The 15,827-nt window shown below is 49.2% G+C and overlaps 1 protein-coding gene across 2 annotated transcripts in view; it reads left to right on the top strand.

Moving 5' to 3' along the window:
- Positions 1-6,358: 6,358 nt before the first annotated feature.
- The window catches only part of TAGAP (T cell activation RhoGTPase activating protein), a 46,217-nt gene continuing 36,748 nt past the window's right edge, over positions 6,359-15,827 (top strand). For both annotated transcript variants that reach the window (XM_026846212.1, XM_026846211.1), the window contains exon 1: positions 6,359-6,442. The gene's annotated coding sequence lies outside the window, so the exon portion shown is untranslated. The remainder of the gene's footprint in view (positions 6,443-15,827) is intronic.

Raw genomic sequence — 15,827 nt, 5'->3', positions numbered from 1 at the left:
TCTGCCATCACTGATAGAACTGAGATCAGAAATCTTCCTCTTGCATATATTTGTAAGTTCCTTCTCAGACTTCGCGACTGAGACAAACCAACCCCTCACCCTAAGGGAGCACCTGCAGGGCCACTCTTGCAGGTACTGCTGGGGACGGTGGGGCAGCAGAGCACAGGACGGGTCCCAGGGGTGCCCTGGTCTGTGGGGGATAAAAGAACCAACTGATGCCACCCATCTGTGTGCCCCTGGGAGATACTGGCTGAGGGCTGCCCATCCAAAACATCAGCTAGTGGGACTGGCTGCAGAAATGTCCAGGATTAAGGAGCACTTGAGAGTCCTTTGTGGCACTGAAGCATAATTATCCATAATCAGTATAAATTATAATAATATGCGTAAACTGCTAGAGCCAGCCCTGGCACCTGTTTGGTCCATGCCAGGTAGCAGTGACCCTCTCAGCCCTTGCCCTCCTTGAGGCAGCAGCATCCTGGGCTGTTCCAGGTGGGGAGCAGAGCTTTGCCTCAGGGTGGGCAGTGCTGGCTACTGCAGGCACAGTCTGAGCCATGTCACCAGCCTCATCTGAGGCGGTTTAATTTGGCAGCGCAGCACTGTCTCGGTGAGTGTCCAATGCTCCTGCTCTGCACCGCCTGCTCCGAGCCCTTCTCACTTCCTTGCAGCTGTGGGAGCTCACCCCTTTCCCGCCTGGCTTATACCCTTTCCTCCTCCTTTCATTTCCCTTATCCTTTGTGAATGACAACAGTTAGTGACAAGATTTGGTCCCTTGCTCCCATCTCCTCAGTCACCCCCATTACTTCCCCATCTCACCTGTTCCCACCATGCCTGCCTGGGCAAGGCCTCCTGTGCCATGATGCTTGTACAGCGCTGGCTGCACCCACTCACCTCCCTGTGGGAGGCAACCGGACCCTTCCCCTTAGCAGATGGTCAGGAGGACATGGGTGATGATGCCCCAACTGTGGTGACCACTCAGGTGTTGAGGCCTGGCCATGCTGGGGGGAGAAGTGGTCCTGCTTCCAAGGTAAAGCAGGGCTACCCCCTTAGCTCTTGTCCCCTCCTTGCTGCTGGCCTCAGGTGAGAGACAAACTGGGGAAGAGGTCCAGGCAAAAGCTCATTTAAAGGACTCATCCCCCCCAGGAGCCCCTTTTCGTCCTCTTTTTAGTGGTCCAGTGTGCTGGGGTAGTCACAGCTGCCCCTTCCCCAGCCTGTGCACATGCATGACATGGCCAGGGAATGGAAAGTCCCCAGGAGTTTCGGTGTATCCCCTGTGAAAGCCTGGTTGAGGAAAGGCAGCTTTACCTGCCAGCACACCTCTTGGAAAACCCCCGGGCTCCCCTCTGCTTCTGCTTCTGGAGCCTCCTGGGGTTTTGTTTAAGCAACTGCTTAATGTGAACCATGTCAAATTTCTCTGTTCCTACCTCCTTTCAGGAGGAGGAGGAAGGATGTGTGTTTGCCATTTTCACAAGGACTCTTGCCTAGCATGGTGATGAGGCAAAGAGGCTTTTAGTTAATCTTTAAGGATTGTAGAAGTAGGTTTGCAGATATGGGGACATTTCTGAAAGTCCTGAAGAAACGGAAGTCCAAGGTTTTAGAAACACATTTAGTTTTCAGCTAGTGCTGGCCCTTGCCTGCTGAAGAATCTGGCCACCTAAAAGTCTCTCCAGATGGCAAAATCCTGTATATCTCTGAAGGAAGTAACGCTCTCAAAGGCTTTCTGAATGAGTAAAAACAAGCAATGCATTTGTGCCTATAAACTAGCAGCACGTGGTTAGCCCACCCGAGGAAGAATGACTAAACTCTGGATTTTCAGGTTTTTTGGAGTGCTTTGAGCTAATAAAGGACTTGTGACTTCTCTGCCAGTTTCAAAAACCAAATGAATTGGTTCCCAGGTTGTTCAGCACTCTCAGTATCCTATATCTTACCATAATGTGCAAAGCACTGGGATACTTTTTAGGCTTTCCCTCCTGTTTTCCTGGTCACAGTCGAATCTTCAGGCACTTCTCCTTGTGGATGCCTGAGTTGAAGACCTTGTGCAGTGCACATGTAGGTGATTTCATTAAGCAAACGGCTTCCAGTGAGTGCACCTGAAATTCTGCAATCTGCAGATGCCATCCTTGCTTTATCTGTGGTGCGTCTTGGAATGAGAGCTGGTTACAGGCTAGAGTAAGGAGAGATGGAGTTTAACTTGTGGCAGATACTGTGGTATCCTCCACGAAGCAAGAAAAGATTTCTGTGAAGTGGAGGAAAACCCCTGAAGAGAGAAAGTATGATGCAATTGATAGTCAGTACTGGCATAAATGGGTTCAAATTCTCCCTGCTCTTGGACACAGGGCAAAGTTAATTTGGCTTCTCTGCACTTGCTGCAGTCTTTCAGTAAAAATCACGTGTAGTTTTTCTCCAGCAAAGTAGCAGCAACATTTGGGAATACAGTTTTTCCTTATGACATAACATTATTCAGTTCAATAAATCAAATTAAAATGACCATCCTCTCCGTGTAAATTTAAGACCAAACACATAATCTGACAGGCATGTCTGTCCAGGTTCAGGTTTTGCACCACCAACCTGACATTGGCATTGCCCACCTGTTCTGGCTTTCTAAGGGATTTCCAAAGAGGGCAGGGAGGCTTTACTAGGGATCACACAGGAGGCAGGGGAGGGGATGACATCCCTAATAAAGATGCCCATTAGCCATGAAGAAGCAAGAGGGCTGGGACACAACTCAGCAGCCCTGGGGGGCTGGTGGGAGCTTCTCATGGAGCTCTTTTTTGCACTGACAAGTATTCAATCCACAAGGAAAAAATATACATGTGGGAACTTCTGTGCAAACTTGTCTAACAAGGCATTGGTTTCATTTTTTAAAATCATGAAAACTGAATGAGCTTTCCATGTGGAAATACCCAGTGCCAAGCCCCTGGACTCTGATAAAGTAATATATTGCTTTTATCTGAAACATGTTGCATGCACTGGGTTGATTCTCCATGTCCAGGTAACTCCCACTTCCTAGATTTAGTCCTTTGCTACTGAAATGTGGTAGGAAACCTCTCACCTCATCCAGACAGGATTTGTTTGCAATCCACTGAGAGGAGAAACCATCACCTAGGGACCTATGGAAGGGAACAATTTGGAAGGACTTCTTACTGTCTCAGCTGGCAGCCAGCGCACTCCTTTTGAAGATGACAAGCACCAGAGCTGGGTGAATCAAGGAACGTCTGTACCCCATCCCTGCTGCTGGGCCTGGGGCCATGCTTCCCACCTCTGCAATGAGGTAGCACACCACCGCTGACTCTGTCCCTCACCCAGAGCTGGGTCTGCTAAACCACATAACTCTGCTGCAAAGCACGGTGGCTTCTGCAGGACCGTCTGTGGCTCCCCACCCCACAGTGGTGACACTTGGGTTCATGCCTCAGCTTCCCAGGAGACCTTTCAGCATCAGAGCCCAGAGCCAGTTCTTGCTCTCCCTCATATTTGGAGTGAAAGGTGGAACATCAGGTCTGATATTTTCACTGGTGCCAAAATGTGTGCATGTGTACATATGTGTAACTTGAAAGATATTGCTCATTAGGTTCTTCGCTATATGCACTTGGTAGATGAAATTGTGGCAATTCCAGAATAACAGGAACAACAGTAACAGAAATCATTTGCTTTGCACTGGTTCAGGGAAAGGAACAAACTTGTTCTTCCCTGCAGTGCAATGCTCTGTCTTTGCCCTCCTGGTGTCACAGTGATGCAGGCACCTTGAGCATCATGCTGTCACCAGCCATAAGCCCTATCCCCACCCCAGGCAGCAGTCGGGAAAGTTGTGTTTTCCTGAGCATCCCCTGTCCACTCTGCAGAGAATGTGCCACCGGCTGGCCAGAGGTGGGTTCAGAAATAGTTCCTTGCGGTGCCACTTGCTGGCAGACGTTGCACCAGATTAAGAAAGTGGTGTCTGCTCTCCCATGTGTAGCTTGTTTGGGAGCCTGCACTGAACAGTCGTCCTGGGTTTAACAGGAAACGGAATGACAGACAAAACTGAGAGTTTTATAAGCTGATATGGTCAGAACTCATGACACAAGGGAGTAAGCTGGGAAGAAAACAGACCTCTGCTTGGGTCAGGATTCATCCTCACTTACCCTGCAGTGTGCAGCTCTTTTTATTGCTGTATCATCAGACCAGTGATTTATCCTGATACTTTGGAAACAGTGATGGACAAGCTGTGCCCTCCACACATACGATATTTTAAACTGGAGTTAGAGGACTTCCCCGAGCCAGAGTCCTAGTGGGCTCAAGCATAAAGACAACACCCCACAGTGTCTTAGGAGAATAACCTTTCCCCAAAACACATTTAACTCCACGTGCTCTGCAGTGAGAGCAACATGGACTTTGTCACACATATAGAAAACAAGCAACTTCAATGTTCATTTCTTTGACTTCTGATTGTGTATTTTAAGGTTTTTGTTAAAGGTAGGCAGCAAAAAGGTCCATGATAGTACAAGCGTGAGAACAACTATTGCATTCAGAAACCAGTTCCTCTGCAGGTATGAAGCAGTGTCACCTACTCCTGTCACACAAGCTCCCACAGGCAGAGAGGCCACGGGACTAAATATACCAGTGTCAAACTCGTATAAAACAGGGGTAAACCAGGAGTAAATATACAGTGTCACTCCTGACTTTCTCTGTTCCTAGCAGAAAGGGGTTTTCTAGCCTCTCACTGCAGTGCTGCTGCAGTTTCATGGCCGTGTGTGCCAGCAGCTTTCCCTGCAACGAGAGCGAGGTGACTTCTGCTAGTGCTTTACTTTTCTCACCTGATAACCAGGGGCATTGCTCATTTCATGTGAAACTGCAGTTTTTGGGGGGTTACATGGGCCCGGACACCATGGGGCAGTCTCGGCCAACTCGACGCCTCATCACCCTTCACAGGGCTTGGTCCTCGACACCCTCCGGGAGTGCGTGGTGCCCTCAGCTCCGCTCTGTGCTGCACAGGTGCCCACCTTTTGCGCTGGGCTGGTTTGCAGCAACTCAGTAAGATCTTGAGTTCTGCCCTCTAGGGAAATACTCACTTCCTCGTCTCAGCTACAACTTTGGCAGCAGTGCTTGGTGCACACATGTGCATGCAGACACACACACACTCATCTGCTCCTCCATGACTCCCCGGCAAAAGACTGAGGCCACTTCTCTACTTCTCCCAGGAGAGAAGATTTGCAGACACGGATAGTAGGGCTTGTTTGCCATTTGTATACTGCATGGAGTAGTATGCTGCTAACAACCTTCAGGAGTAAAAATAGACAGTTAGAGGTGAAAGCTGCTGCAATTCTGATCAATTTGGGACAAAGTTTCAATAAAAAGCAGATGGCATTTTTAATCATTCTTTTTCCACTCAGTAAATGGGGCCAAATGTTCAGAAAGTTGTCTGTAAATATATCGCTCTGCTTTTCAAGTATCTAAAAAAAATACTGCAAATATGACTTTAAAAAGACATGCGTCCCCCGAAGGGTGGTAACCTGCCCTTTATCGGCCTCATGTCAACGCTTGGCAGCAAGGAACCATTTCTTGCCTCTGATGCTCCTCTGCTGTGTCACTTGTTCCTGAAATAGCCTTGTTCCCTGGAGCTCATGCTCACATTCAGATGGTGTGGCCACACAGAGGCCACTCTCCTGAAGTACAGATTTAAGGGATTTGAGCTCTTTTAGAAACAGGCAGCTCCCCTGTGGATTTGCAGGAGGCAGCTTACCCACCTCTAATCGAAGCCAGCTTGGTTGCCTCTGCATGGCACCCGGCTTGCTTCTGGGAGCCCAGCTGGGCTCACTGAGAGCAGCCTCCTCTCACCACATGTTACAAAGTGTGGAGATCTATATCCAACCCAGCTGCTCCAGGGGCCTTTTATAGTCAGCGCAGAGAAGTGGGCAGTTCTGGCCACTTCTTCCAAAGCCATCTGCAGAAGCAGGGAAGGAAGGACAGTGCCCTACAAACACCCATGTCTCCCCACTGCCTGTAAAAGGATCTCAGGGGCAGACCCATGCAGGCACCAGTGCTGAGGATGCTCTAATTTGGGCAGACACTCACTGGCATGCCTCAGCCGGTGGACCCAGCGCTTTGCCTATGGCACTGTGGCTGTGCCCGTGTCCTGGCTAGTGCTGTCATGCCCAGCTGGCTCTTTGGGCCAGCAGCTGTTGTGCCAACTGCTGTGGGGCTTGGAGCCCTGGCACTCGAGGGGACATTTGCAGCATCCAGGAGTTAGGAGCACAAACAGACTTTATCCTCTTCCCATACCCACTTTGTAGCAGTGACTCCTCTAAATGCTCAAATCCTTCACCTTTGTGGGAATTTTGCTGGATGATGGAAACTGATAACAAACTTACTCTTATTTTCAGCCCCTCAAGACTGCTCCTTCCCGCCGGTGTTCAGCACCATCACTCCTATTCAGCAAAGGTTTGAGCAAGCCATGGTTGCCTTCAGCCAGGTAGGTACATCATGTGCCATATACACAGTGCCTGCACAGATGTTTAATGCCCAGGAGCAAGGTGATATATCTTGGCTTGCTCATGCATATATCTCAGCATCCTGCACTAGAGGACCCCAGGCAAGCTGCAGACAAGGGAGCACACAGAGAGCGACCCAGGCAGCTGAGCTGGCAGAGTAATGAGTGCAGAGTGGAGGCTGCTGTCATAGCGGGGATGGAGGGGAGACGTGGTGTGGAGTGCCCTCAGCTGCTATTCTCACCCTCCCACCAGGCCTGTGCAAGCCCAGCAGGAGCTCAACCTCTTCCTCCCATCTTTCTCACCACAGGGCAAGGGTTGCCAGCGCTGGCTCCTCATTCATATTAGTTTCTGCCTATGTAGTTGAGAAGTCTCCACTAAGTTTCCCCTGCAGAGCATTTAGATTCATTGCTTTCTGACTGTTTTTCTTTCTTTTGGGTAGCAAAGCCTTTAAAACAGGCAGAAGAGTTGGCTGTGGTGGTATTTACTTGCTTATTTTGCTACAGGTCATATCTTGCCTAGCCAAACAGATGGGAAATTTCTGCTGATGTTAGTGGCAGTGCCTCCTTCCTTCATTAAACTGATTTCCAGTATGTAGAGGAACACCATCATTTGAACTGCAGCTACTTCACTGCAACACCCTGACTTCCCTTCTATCCTCCAATAATAGACCCAGTTCAGTCAGTCAAAGGGCACTGATAATTGGGTATGCTGGTGTTTCAAGTAGGCTTATTATGTGTTAAAAAAATAAAAAGCTTATAGAGGAAGGCCATCAGTATTTTGGGTCTTCAGGTAGCAAAGTCTGAGTTCTTGAGCATTTCTCGCTTGTGGAATGTGGCAAGCTGTGCTGTATGAGCACTTGCAGTTAATTATTCTTCAGTTATATCCTTCTTCAGAGTGAGCACATTTTTTACATTTGTTTCTTGACATGAACATCAGGAGCTGTCAGACTGTGAGAAAGGCTGTGTTTAACACATTTTCCTTTCACTGGAAACATTCCTGATTGAAGTCTGCACAGTGGCTCTGTGTGACACCTCCTGGCTTGCCATACAGCTCCACCTCAGAGCCTAGAATCATCCCACAGCCCAGGGGGACAGGTGGAACTCACATACTGAACAAGTGCCCAGGACTTGCTGCTCTGTTTTCTTTGATGCCATAATTTACTAGGTGTTACAAGCAAAAATTACTATCACTACAACCACCACACCACCCCAAGCCCTACAAACTCCAGGACCTTTCAGGAAAAAGGGGCTGTTGATGTCTCTACAGTAAGGAGACAGCAGCTTCTCTGTGTTGACTGGTGATGGCTGGCTGGCTGGACGTACAGTCATTCCTCTCCTCCAGCCCCGAGTCCCTGCCTCCTCCAGCCTCTGGCTTTAGTTTTCAGTCCTCTGTCTGTGAGAACAGACCTGGCTGGGCAAGAAAGTGGTCCTGATGTCTCATCCTCCCCTCATGCACAATATGGGTCCTCCCTCTCATTTCTGCAGGAGACAGCATTTACCAAGAGCACAGTGCACTCCTGGTGTAATCCACGTTGTTGCTGGTGCCATCAGCTAATTTGGAGCTGATGCCAAGAGCTAATTTGTCTGTGACCTGGGTCTACAGAGGGAGGTGTTCTCTGGCAGTATCTCCCATTTCACTACCCCTCCAGACAAAGACAGTTTAAACTATCTCAGCAGGACAAGCAATTTCGGGTGCCAGCACTGGGCTGCCCCACAGTAGGGAAAGGGAGGAAGAGGGCAAGCAGCAGAACTGGGAGAAATAGCCCTTGGGACCCGTGTTTGTCTGTGCTTGAGGCAGTGAGCTGGGGCAGGGCAGAGCAGAAGCTGTGGTTCAGCAGTAACTGCTGCCTCCCTGTGCCCCAAGCCTTGCCTGTGCAGCCTGCCTGGCTGGCCGAGGACCATGGCTCTCCAGGCAGTGTGGGCAGGAGAGCTGTGATGGTTTTCACACTCTCGGCAGCTTGCTCCCCTGGGTGACTGACTGCTTTGTGTATCCCTTGAGCTGGTGCTAATCCTGCCGAACAGCCTGGGCAGAGCCCCAGCTGCTTCATCAGCACTACCTCACAGCACTAATGGCCACAAAGGCCTTGAATCAGCTCATCTCACAAAAGGAAGTATCACTGCCACTGAATACATCTGAGTCGATGAATGCACAAAACCTCTGAGGTGCAGAAGAGGCTCATGTGAAAGTCAGATTAAACCCAGCTTCCTTTGTGCCACAGTCTCTATCCAAGACCTCCCAGCCCCATGGCCAAGCCACTGGTGGCTTCACCATGACACGAAGCAATAGAAAAGGCCCACAAAGCCCTATGGAAAGAGTTTTTTATTTGTCTGTTATCAGCACAAGCTAATTAGCCTTTAAATGAAAAATGTCTTTTGTACTCCAAAAAAACCTTGCTATCTTGGGCAACACTACAGACTTGCTGTATGCAGACGTGGTCTGAAGCCTCTGAACCTACAGAAGCATAAATAGAGAAGTCTCTATTACACTTAATAGGAGGGAAATTGTCACAAATTGAAATTGTCACAAAGAACCCACCTTCAAAAATCTTTCACCTTTCAGGATTCAGAGCAGTCACAGATCCCCTGAATTTTTCTGTGCAGATAGTAAGCAAATACCACGGAGCACTTACTGGAGCATTACCCTTAGTAATGAGAGGGTGGATTTCAAGTGGAGGCAAATGACTTTGTGATCTGGTTGCCAAACCCATGAACCATTCAGTTCACCCATGAAACATTGAGTCCTGACTGTTCTCAGTCTAAGTGGTGATTTTCCCTTTCCCTTACAGACCATCACAAACTACCTGACTGGGCTAATGCAGGTGATTGTAGTAACCGAACCACAAGTCATTTCCAGAAAATAGATTAGTTTATTCATCTTGCAGATTCAGCTGCCTAGAAACTAGTTTCCCTCCAGCTCTCAGACCAATTCCTGGTTCCAACAGCAAGCAGGAGAGATGCTCTGATCAGCTGGTGCAGATCCAGACATCATCTGAAGAGTTAGCTTGTGAGATAAACAGGTTTCTGGACCTACTGACCAATTACTGGTAGCATTAGGAAAATGTAACATAAGCATACTCCCATGCTTACTTTCTGGTTATTAGCCAACATGCCAATCAGAAATCCTTTGGAAAACTATTAATGACAAACTTCAAGAAGTAAGTAGGGCAAACCTTTTGTTTTAAAGCATACATCCTCCATACCAAACTGAGATCCTGAAGGAGCTTACTCCTTGGGATGTTGTCTAGAGGACATTTCCAGACAGCTGATGTTTATTTTTGTACCAGGTGTCTTCTGTACCTCTGAGGCTGAGCTTGCGCATTGTTCGTTAGGTGCTAACTTCATTACCCACTCCTGACAGGGAAGACATTAAACAAGGTACATCCTCTCCAAACATTTATGGGGACAAGATTCCTACCCCAAAAGTTTTCCACTGGGTTTTCCACTGATGTAGTGTTGGAGAGGCCAGTGGATCCAGAGCAACTCTTGTCATGACTGCAGATGAAATTGCAGAAGATGAGAGGAACGCCATACTGAAGACAACACTCAACTGGGCTTTCAGAAGGGTGAGGCAAGTCTGATCTGAAGCTTTTATTGCGACACTGAGAAAATAATGTCTTCATTTCCAGCCTGATAGTGAAGCTAACATTGTGTTTCCTTGCAGAGGGAAAGATCTGTTTGGGGGATCTTCACAATGATAGAACAAGGAGTCAGGGAGCTTGGGCTCTGTGTGGTCTTTTCCATGTTGCCCTGGCTCCTTCCCCTGCCCAGGCAGCCTGGTCCAAGCAGGGAGGCACAGCATGTACTGAACTCCCCTACAGAGATGCTGGATCCCATCCCAACATTGAAGATCTGATTCTTGTCATCATGCAACCACATTTAGTCACCTTTTTCTTTTCTTTTTTTTTTTTTCAATGGTGTGACAGACTTGCCTTGCCAAGCTGAGAAAGCTCAGGGAAATAATCTGCAGAGATGCAGAGCGGGTGAGTCAGACAGAGCCTGGGGGCTGATGGCAGAGACCCTTGTGTGAAAAGCTGTGGTTAAAGGAGGTGGGAGGGTTTCTTGCTGGCCACAGGACTGAAGTGGGCAGGTGTAGATGAGTCAAGTGAAGGTTGTTGCAAAACAGAGAGAAATCAGTGGGGTTGCTGGTAATACTGTGGAGTTTTATGGGTCAGCTCGAAGCTGCCATTTCCTTTCTATACCCTCCTACTACTTCTTGACAGCCATGATGCTCCTGCCCTTCACTTTTTCTCTTCATTTACTTTTTCTTTCTTCTTCCATTTTTCATCATTTGTGTGCTTATATCAGCTAAATGCTTTAGCTCCTCTGTTTAACCAGCTGATGACAGTACTGTGCGTTTTCTTTCACAGGCTGACTATGTGAAAATAATGAGTAAAAAAATAATACTATCATAGTACCAATCATACAGAAGCATAGTGGGTAGAATGCTGCTTTTCAGGGGAAGAGTGGGTGTCCACCCCCTGCTCTGGTACAGACGACTTGTATCATCTTCAGCATGACATTTCACCTCTCTGCACCACAAGTGCCCATCTGTAACATGGGGTTAATAATGCTGCCTTTCCTCATAGGGATACTGTGAGGAAAGGAGTAGTTAACAACTCAACACAGTGATGAGGTTGATTCATTTGGAAGGTGGCATAAGACAATCAGGAACTGCAGAGACCTGGAGCAAACCCAAAAGATGAGGTTTTTCAGGGTAAGACTTGTCCCTCCATTAACTGTTAGCACAACAGGATTCTGATCCATGTGAGATCCCTCTTTTTTTATAATACAAGTAATAAGTGCAAGTGTTAATTGAGACCAGTTTACTGGAGTAAGAGTTTTGTGAAAACAGACCTATTTAAAAACACAGAAGTAACATATTCAGCTTCTCATGCAGGTTGGTTCAAAGCAGTTCATAGAAACTGTTCTGATGAGAAACTCAGAGGCTGGCTGACACTATTATAGAAGGTGTCTGCTTTCTTTGGAAATGTTACGCTTTTGTTGAAAAAAACAACACTAAAAATATCACCAAAACTAAAAAACTTGTCAATGGGAAAAATATGTCATCACTGTTGGTAGAGACCTTAAAACTTTCATTCTACCTGTTTTTAACTTTCATGAGAAGCTTGGCCTACATGACTCTCCTTTGTGCTTTTGATACAGTCTCACAGAAGTTGCAATCCAAATTTATTCAATGAACACCAAAACCATGGGTTTTTTGCACCAGGAAAGCTAAGCACATTTTGAAACAATATCGCTCTACCACTAACTGATGTCACCACACACATATGTGTGGCTCCAAGACCAGTCACTGGGGGCTATTATCAGATTAATTTGATGGGGTGAATCAGGAGCTGAGTCTCTCCCATACAGGGGTCAGCCTGCAGCAGGACGGCCTACAGAGCCCACACTGCTGGCATGACAGAAGACGTCCAGTTTACAGTGGACCAGCCTATTAAGTCATACACGCAGCTTTAAAATGACTGGAGGGACTGGAGTAACCTGATCTAGTGGAAGGTGTCCCTGCTGGTGGCAGGGGGTTGGAACGAGATGATCTTTAAGGTCCCTTCCAACCTAAACCATTCTGTGATTCTATGTTTCTATGATTCTATGACATCAGGTGTTACTGCCCTGTTCCTACTTGTCACCATTCCTTATCTGGAAGTTATAGCCAGCAGCAAAATCCAGTGGGTGGGATCTCACAGCTCTGATACCAAGTCTGCTACTTCTGTATTACAATGCCAAGTGACGGGGTTTGAAGTAAGCTGGAGATTTCCCACTGGAGAAAACCTGGGAGCCCTTGCTTGCTCCATTTTTCCTGCAGACCAGTAGGAGCAGGACGCTCATTGGGTGGCCAGTGACAAGCAGCATCCAGCTGCTGGGCAGCTGCTGCTGCCCTCTCAGATGCTGAACTGTGTACAGTTATTCCACATGGGGCAGAGTCTGTGCTTCCACCAACACACCTTGTTTAAAGCAGTAAAACTTTTATTATGTGTTCAAGCCTCAGTTGTAACCAGGTTACATCTAAACAGCTATAAATTTAATTTTATTTCTAAATGAAACTCTCAGCAAGTCTGAAAAGGTTTTCCTGACCTTTCTGCATGCACACGGCTATGCCCATCTATGTGTCACAAGAACTGTGCAGGGGCAAGTGCAGTGTTGCTACTGGACACATCTAGGACTTAGCTGAGTCCAGCAGTACTGCAGACATCTGCACAAACTTATCCAGAAATAGCTGGCCACTCTGCAGCACTTACAGGATGCTTTTAGAATACAGGATTCTGTGTTTTTTTAAAAAATGTTGTACCTAGAAAGGAGAGCTTGTAAAAGGCTTTAGAGGGGTGGGGGCTTCGGTGCTGTGGCCCTGTCAAAAGACTGGTTTGAGAAGAGATAGCCTCACACAGAGAGATGCGCTGACGAATATCAGGAGCATCACATTGCAGGTCTCCGCGAGGGCTAATTAACACCCGTGACAGCTTACATCCTGCCTGCCGGGGGGAAGGAAACATGCCGTAGGCGTCCCACGGCTGACATTCATGCCTGGCGTTTCCCCGTGCTGCCGCCACAGGGTGGGCAGCAGACCACAGCCGGCGGCACGCTGGCACGCCGACACTGGCACCCCGGGCCCGGAGAGCCGGCAGGCAGACACCCGCCTGGGACCGGGGGGGTCAGGGGGAGCCTCCTTGCTCTGATGGAGGTTACAGGCTGACTTGGGGGAAGATTCCCCATGGATGCCTCCCCCTAGTTAACCACCATCGCTCCTGCCTCAGCAGTTTTCTGTAGTGTTTGCTGTTGCGCTTGAAAATCGTGGAAAGGCACGTACAGCCCATTAACGCTCAGAAGGACCCGGGCTCCCTGCCAGGAGCACTGGCAACCCCGGCCACTGCTGATGATGCCTCCAGAGCCCCCAGCCAGGACCTCTCCGTGCTCAGCAGCTCAAGGCAGCCTGCGGAGGCCTTTTACCGACAGAGCATCAGCTCTGGGCTTACCAGGACACCAGCTCTCCTAGCAAATGGGGCACTTTCAGGGACTTTCTCCATCACTGGCACAGGATCATCCCTCTCAGAAAGTGTTCGGGTGTTCCCAGCACGGCTCTGCCTGGGCCAGCCAGCCTTTGCCAGCAGCTCCCCAGCACCATCTGAACCTGGCATGAGCTGGCCATCCCCAGCTGGCAGCCTGGAGAAGTTCTTCCTGCTTGACAGGGCGGTAGCCTTGAACAGCAAAGACGTGTACCATCCTCTGACAGGTTGTCACAGAGCCAGGCCCATGCAATGTGCCAGCATTGCCACAGCCTGTGTTTGATGTCTCCCGTGTCACCGTGTGAGGACCATCCTCTGCCCTGAGCCCAGGGCATGGGCAGGACCCAGCCATACCAGCGGTGCAGCCCCCATCTCTTTAGCTTCCCTTCTCACCCAGCAAACTCACTTTCCTGCCATTTCATAGATCAGACCTGGGTGCAAGATTCACTGGTGCTATGAGAGCATTTGAGAGGAGGCTATGTCCACAGTAGCAGCACAATCTACCTCCTCTAACTGGGGCTGCCCTGTGCAGCACCTCAGCCCTTGAGAGGTTTCACAGGATGCTCCTCGGGCGGTCCTGTCACGCGGCTGCTTTCGGGGCACACAGGACAACCCCAGCTTCCCCACGGATGCTGAAGACTTTCACCTTGGCCGCCTGCAGTGCTCTCCCTGTAGGGGTGGAAGGTTTCTTACCAAGCACAAAGGTAAAGGCATTTCCTCTCAGAAGACACACCACAGGACTTTTGCGTGTTTCCTCTGTGTGCAAAGCACTGGCAGCAGGCGCTTTCCATGACAGCCAAGTGCCCTGCCCTGGCCTGCCCTGCGCTGCCACATTGGCTGTCCCAGTGGCAGCTCCCATCACCTCAGCCAGCCCATGGAAAGCACTGGACATTGGGTAGAAGATGGCCTGTGGGAAGGAAACCAGGCAGAAGGAGTGGGAGCAAGCAAGAAAATATTTCTCCTCCTCAGCCTGACAGGAGATCCCCAGCCCTGCTCTCCTGATGGGTTGTTAATGTGACTGGGAGAGCCGTGGGATTGCTAACACTAGCACAGAAACTGCCTGTCCAGCCTAAGGAGGAGCATTTTAAAACTACAAATTGAACCTGGAAAAAGCATCAGCAAGAAGCAGAGAAAAAGTATCATCTCCATCCTGGTGCTCCCCAAGGAGTTTCCTATGAGGCCCCCCCAGTTCAGGCAGAGAAATGCAACTTAGCTACAGCTGTTAAGGATAACAAAAAATGTTTCTCTAAATTCGTTAACAGCAAAAGGAGGATTAGGGAAAATCTCTCTCCTTTACTGGATGCAGAGGGAAACATGGTAACTAAGGATGAGGAAAAGGCTGAGGTGCTCAACGCCTACTTTGCCTCAGTCTTTAGCAGTGGAAGTGGCTGTTCCCTGGACACCCAGCCTCAGGAGCTGGGAGATGAGGAGGGGAAGCAGAATGAGGTCAGCACAGTTGAAGAGGAGGTGGTGAGAGACCTGCTGCACCACTTGGATGCACACAAGTCTGTGGGACCGGATGGGTGCTGAAAGAGTTGGCAGATGTGCTTGCCAAGCTGCTCTCCATGATTTACCTGAGATCCTATTGGAGGGGGAGGGTGGGGAGGTCCCATTGGACTGGAGGGTGGCAAATGTGACACCCATCTACAAGAGAGGCAGAAAGGATGATCCAGGAAACTATAGACCTGTCAGTCTGACCTCGGTGCCAGGGAAGGTCATGGAGCAGGTCATCTTGAGTGCTGTTACAAGTCACATAATGGACAACCAGGGGATCAGGCCTAGTCAGCATGGGCTTATGAAAGGCAGGTCCTGCCTGACAAACCTAATCTCCTTCTATGACAGGGTGACCTGCTTATTGGATGAGGGAAAGGCTGTGGATGTTGTTTACCTTGACTTTAGCAAGGCCTTTGACACCCTTTCCCACAGCATTCTCCTGGCGAAACTGGCTGCTTGCAGCTTGGATGGGCACACGCTTCACTGGGTAAAAAACTGGCTGGGTGGCCGGGCCCAAAGAGTTGTGGTGAACAGAGTTAAATCTGTTTGGCAGCTGATCACAAGTGGTGTCCCCCAGGGCTCGGTGTTGGGGCCACTCCTGTTTAACATCTTTATTGATGGTCTAGACGAGGGGATCGAGTGCACCTTCAGTCAGTTTGCAGATGACACCCAGTTGGGTGGGAGTGTTGATCTGCTCGAGGGTAGGGAGGCTCTGCAGAGAGACCTGGACAGGCTGGAGCCATGGGCTGAGGCCAACTGGAGGAGTTTCAATACGGCCAAATGCCGGGGGCTGCCCTTGGGCCACAACAACCCCCAGCAGCGCTACAGGCTTGGGGAGGAGTGGCTGGAGAGCT

This window comes from Athene cunicularia (genome assembly GCF_003259725.1).
Source record: "Athene cunicularia isolate RWA chromosome 3 unlocalized genomic scaffold, athCun1 chr3_part1, whole genome shotgun sequence".
In the NCBI taxonomy this organism is placed as follows: Eukaryota; Metazoa; Chordata; class Aves; order Strigiformes; family Strigidae; genus Athene; species Athene cunicularia.
This window is presented reverse-complemented; position numbering and strand designations above follow the sequence as displayed.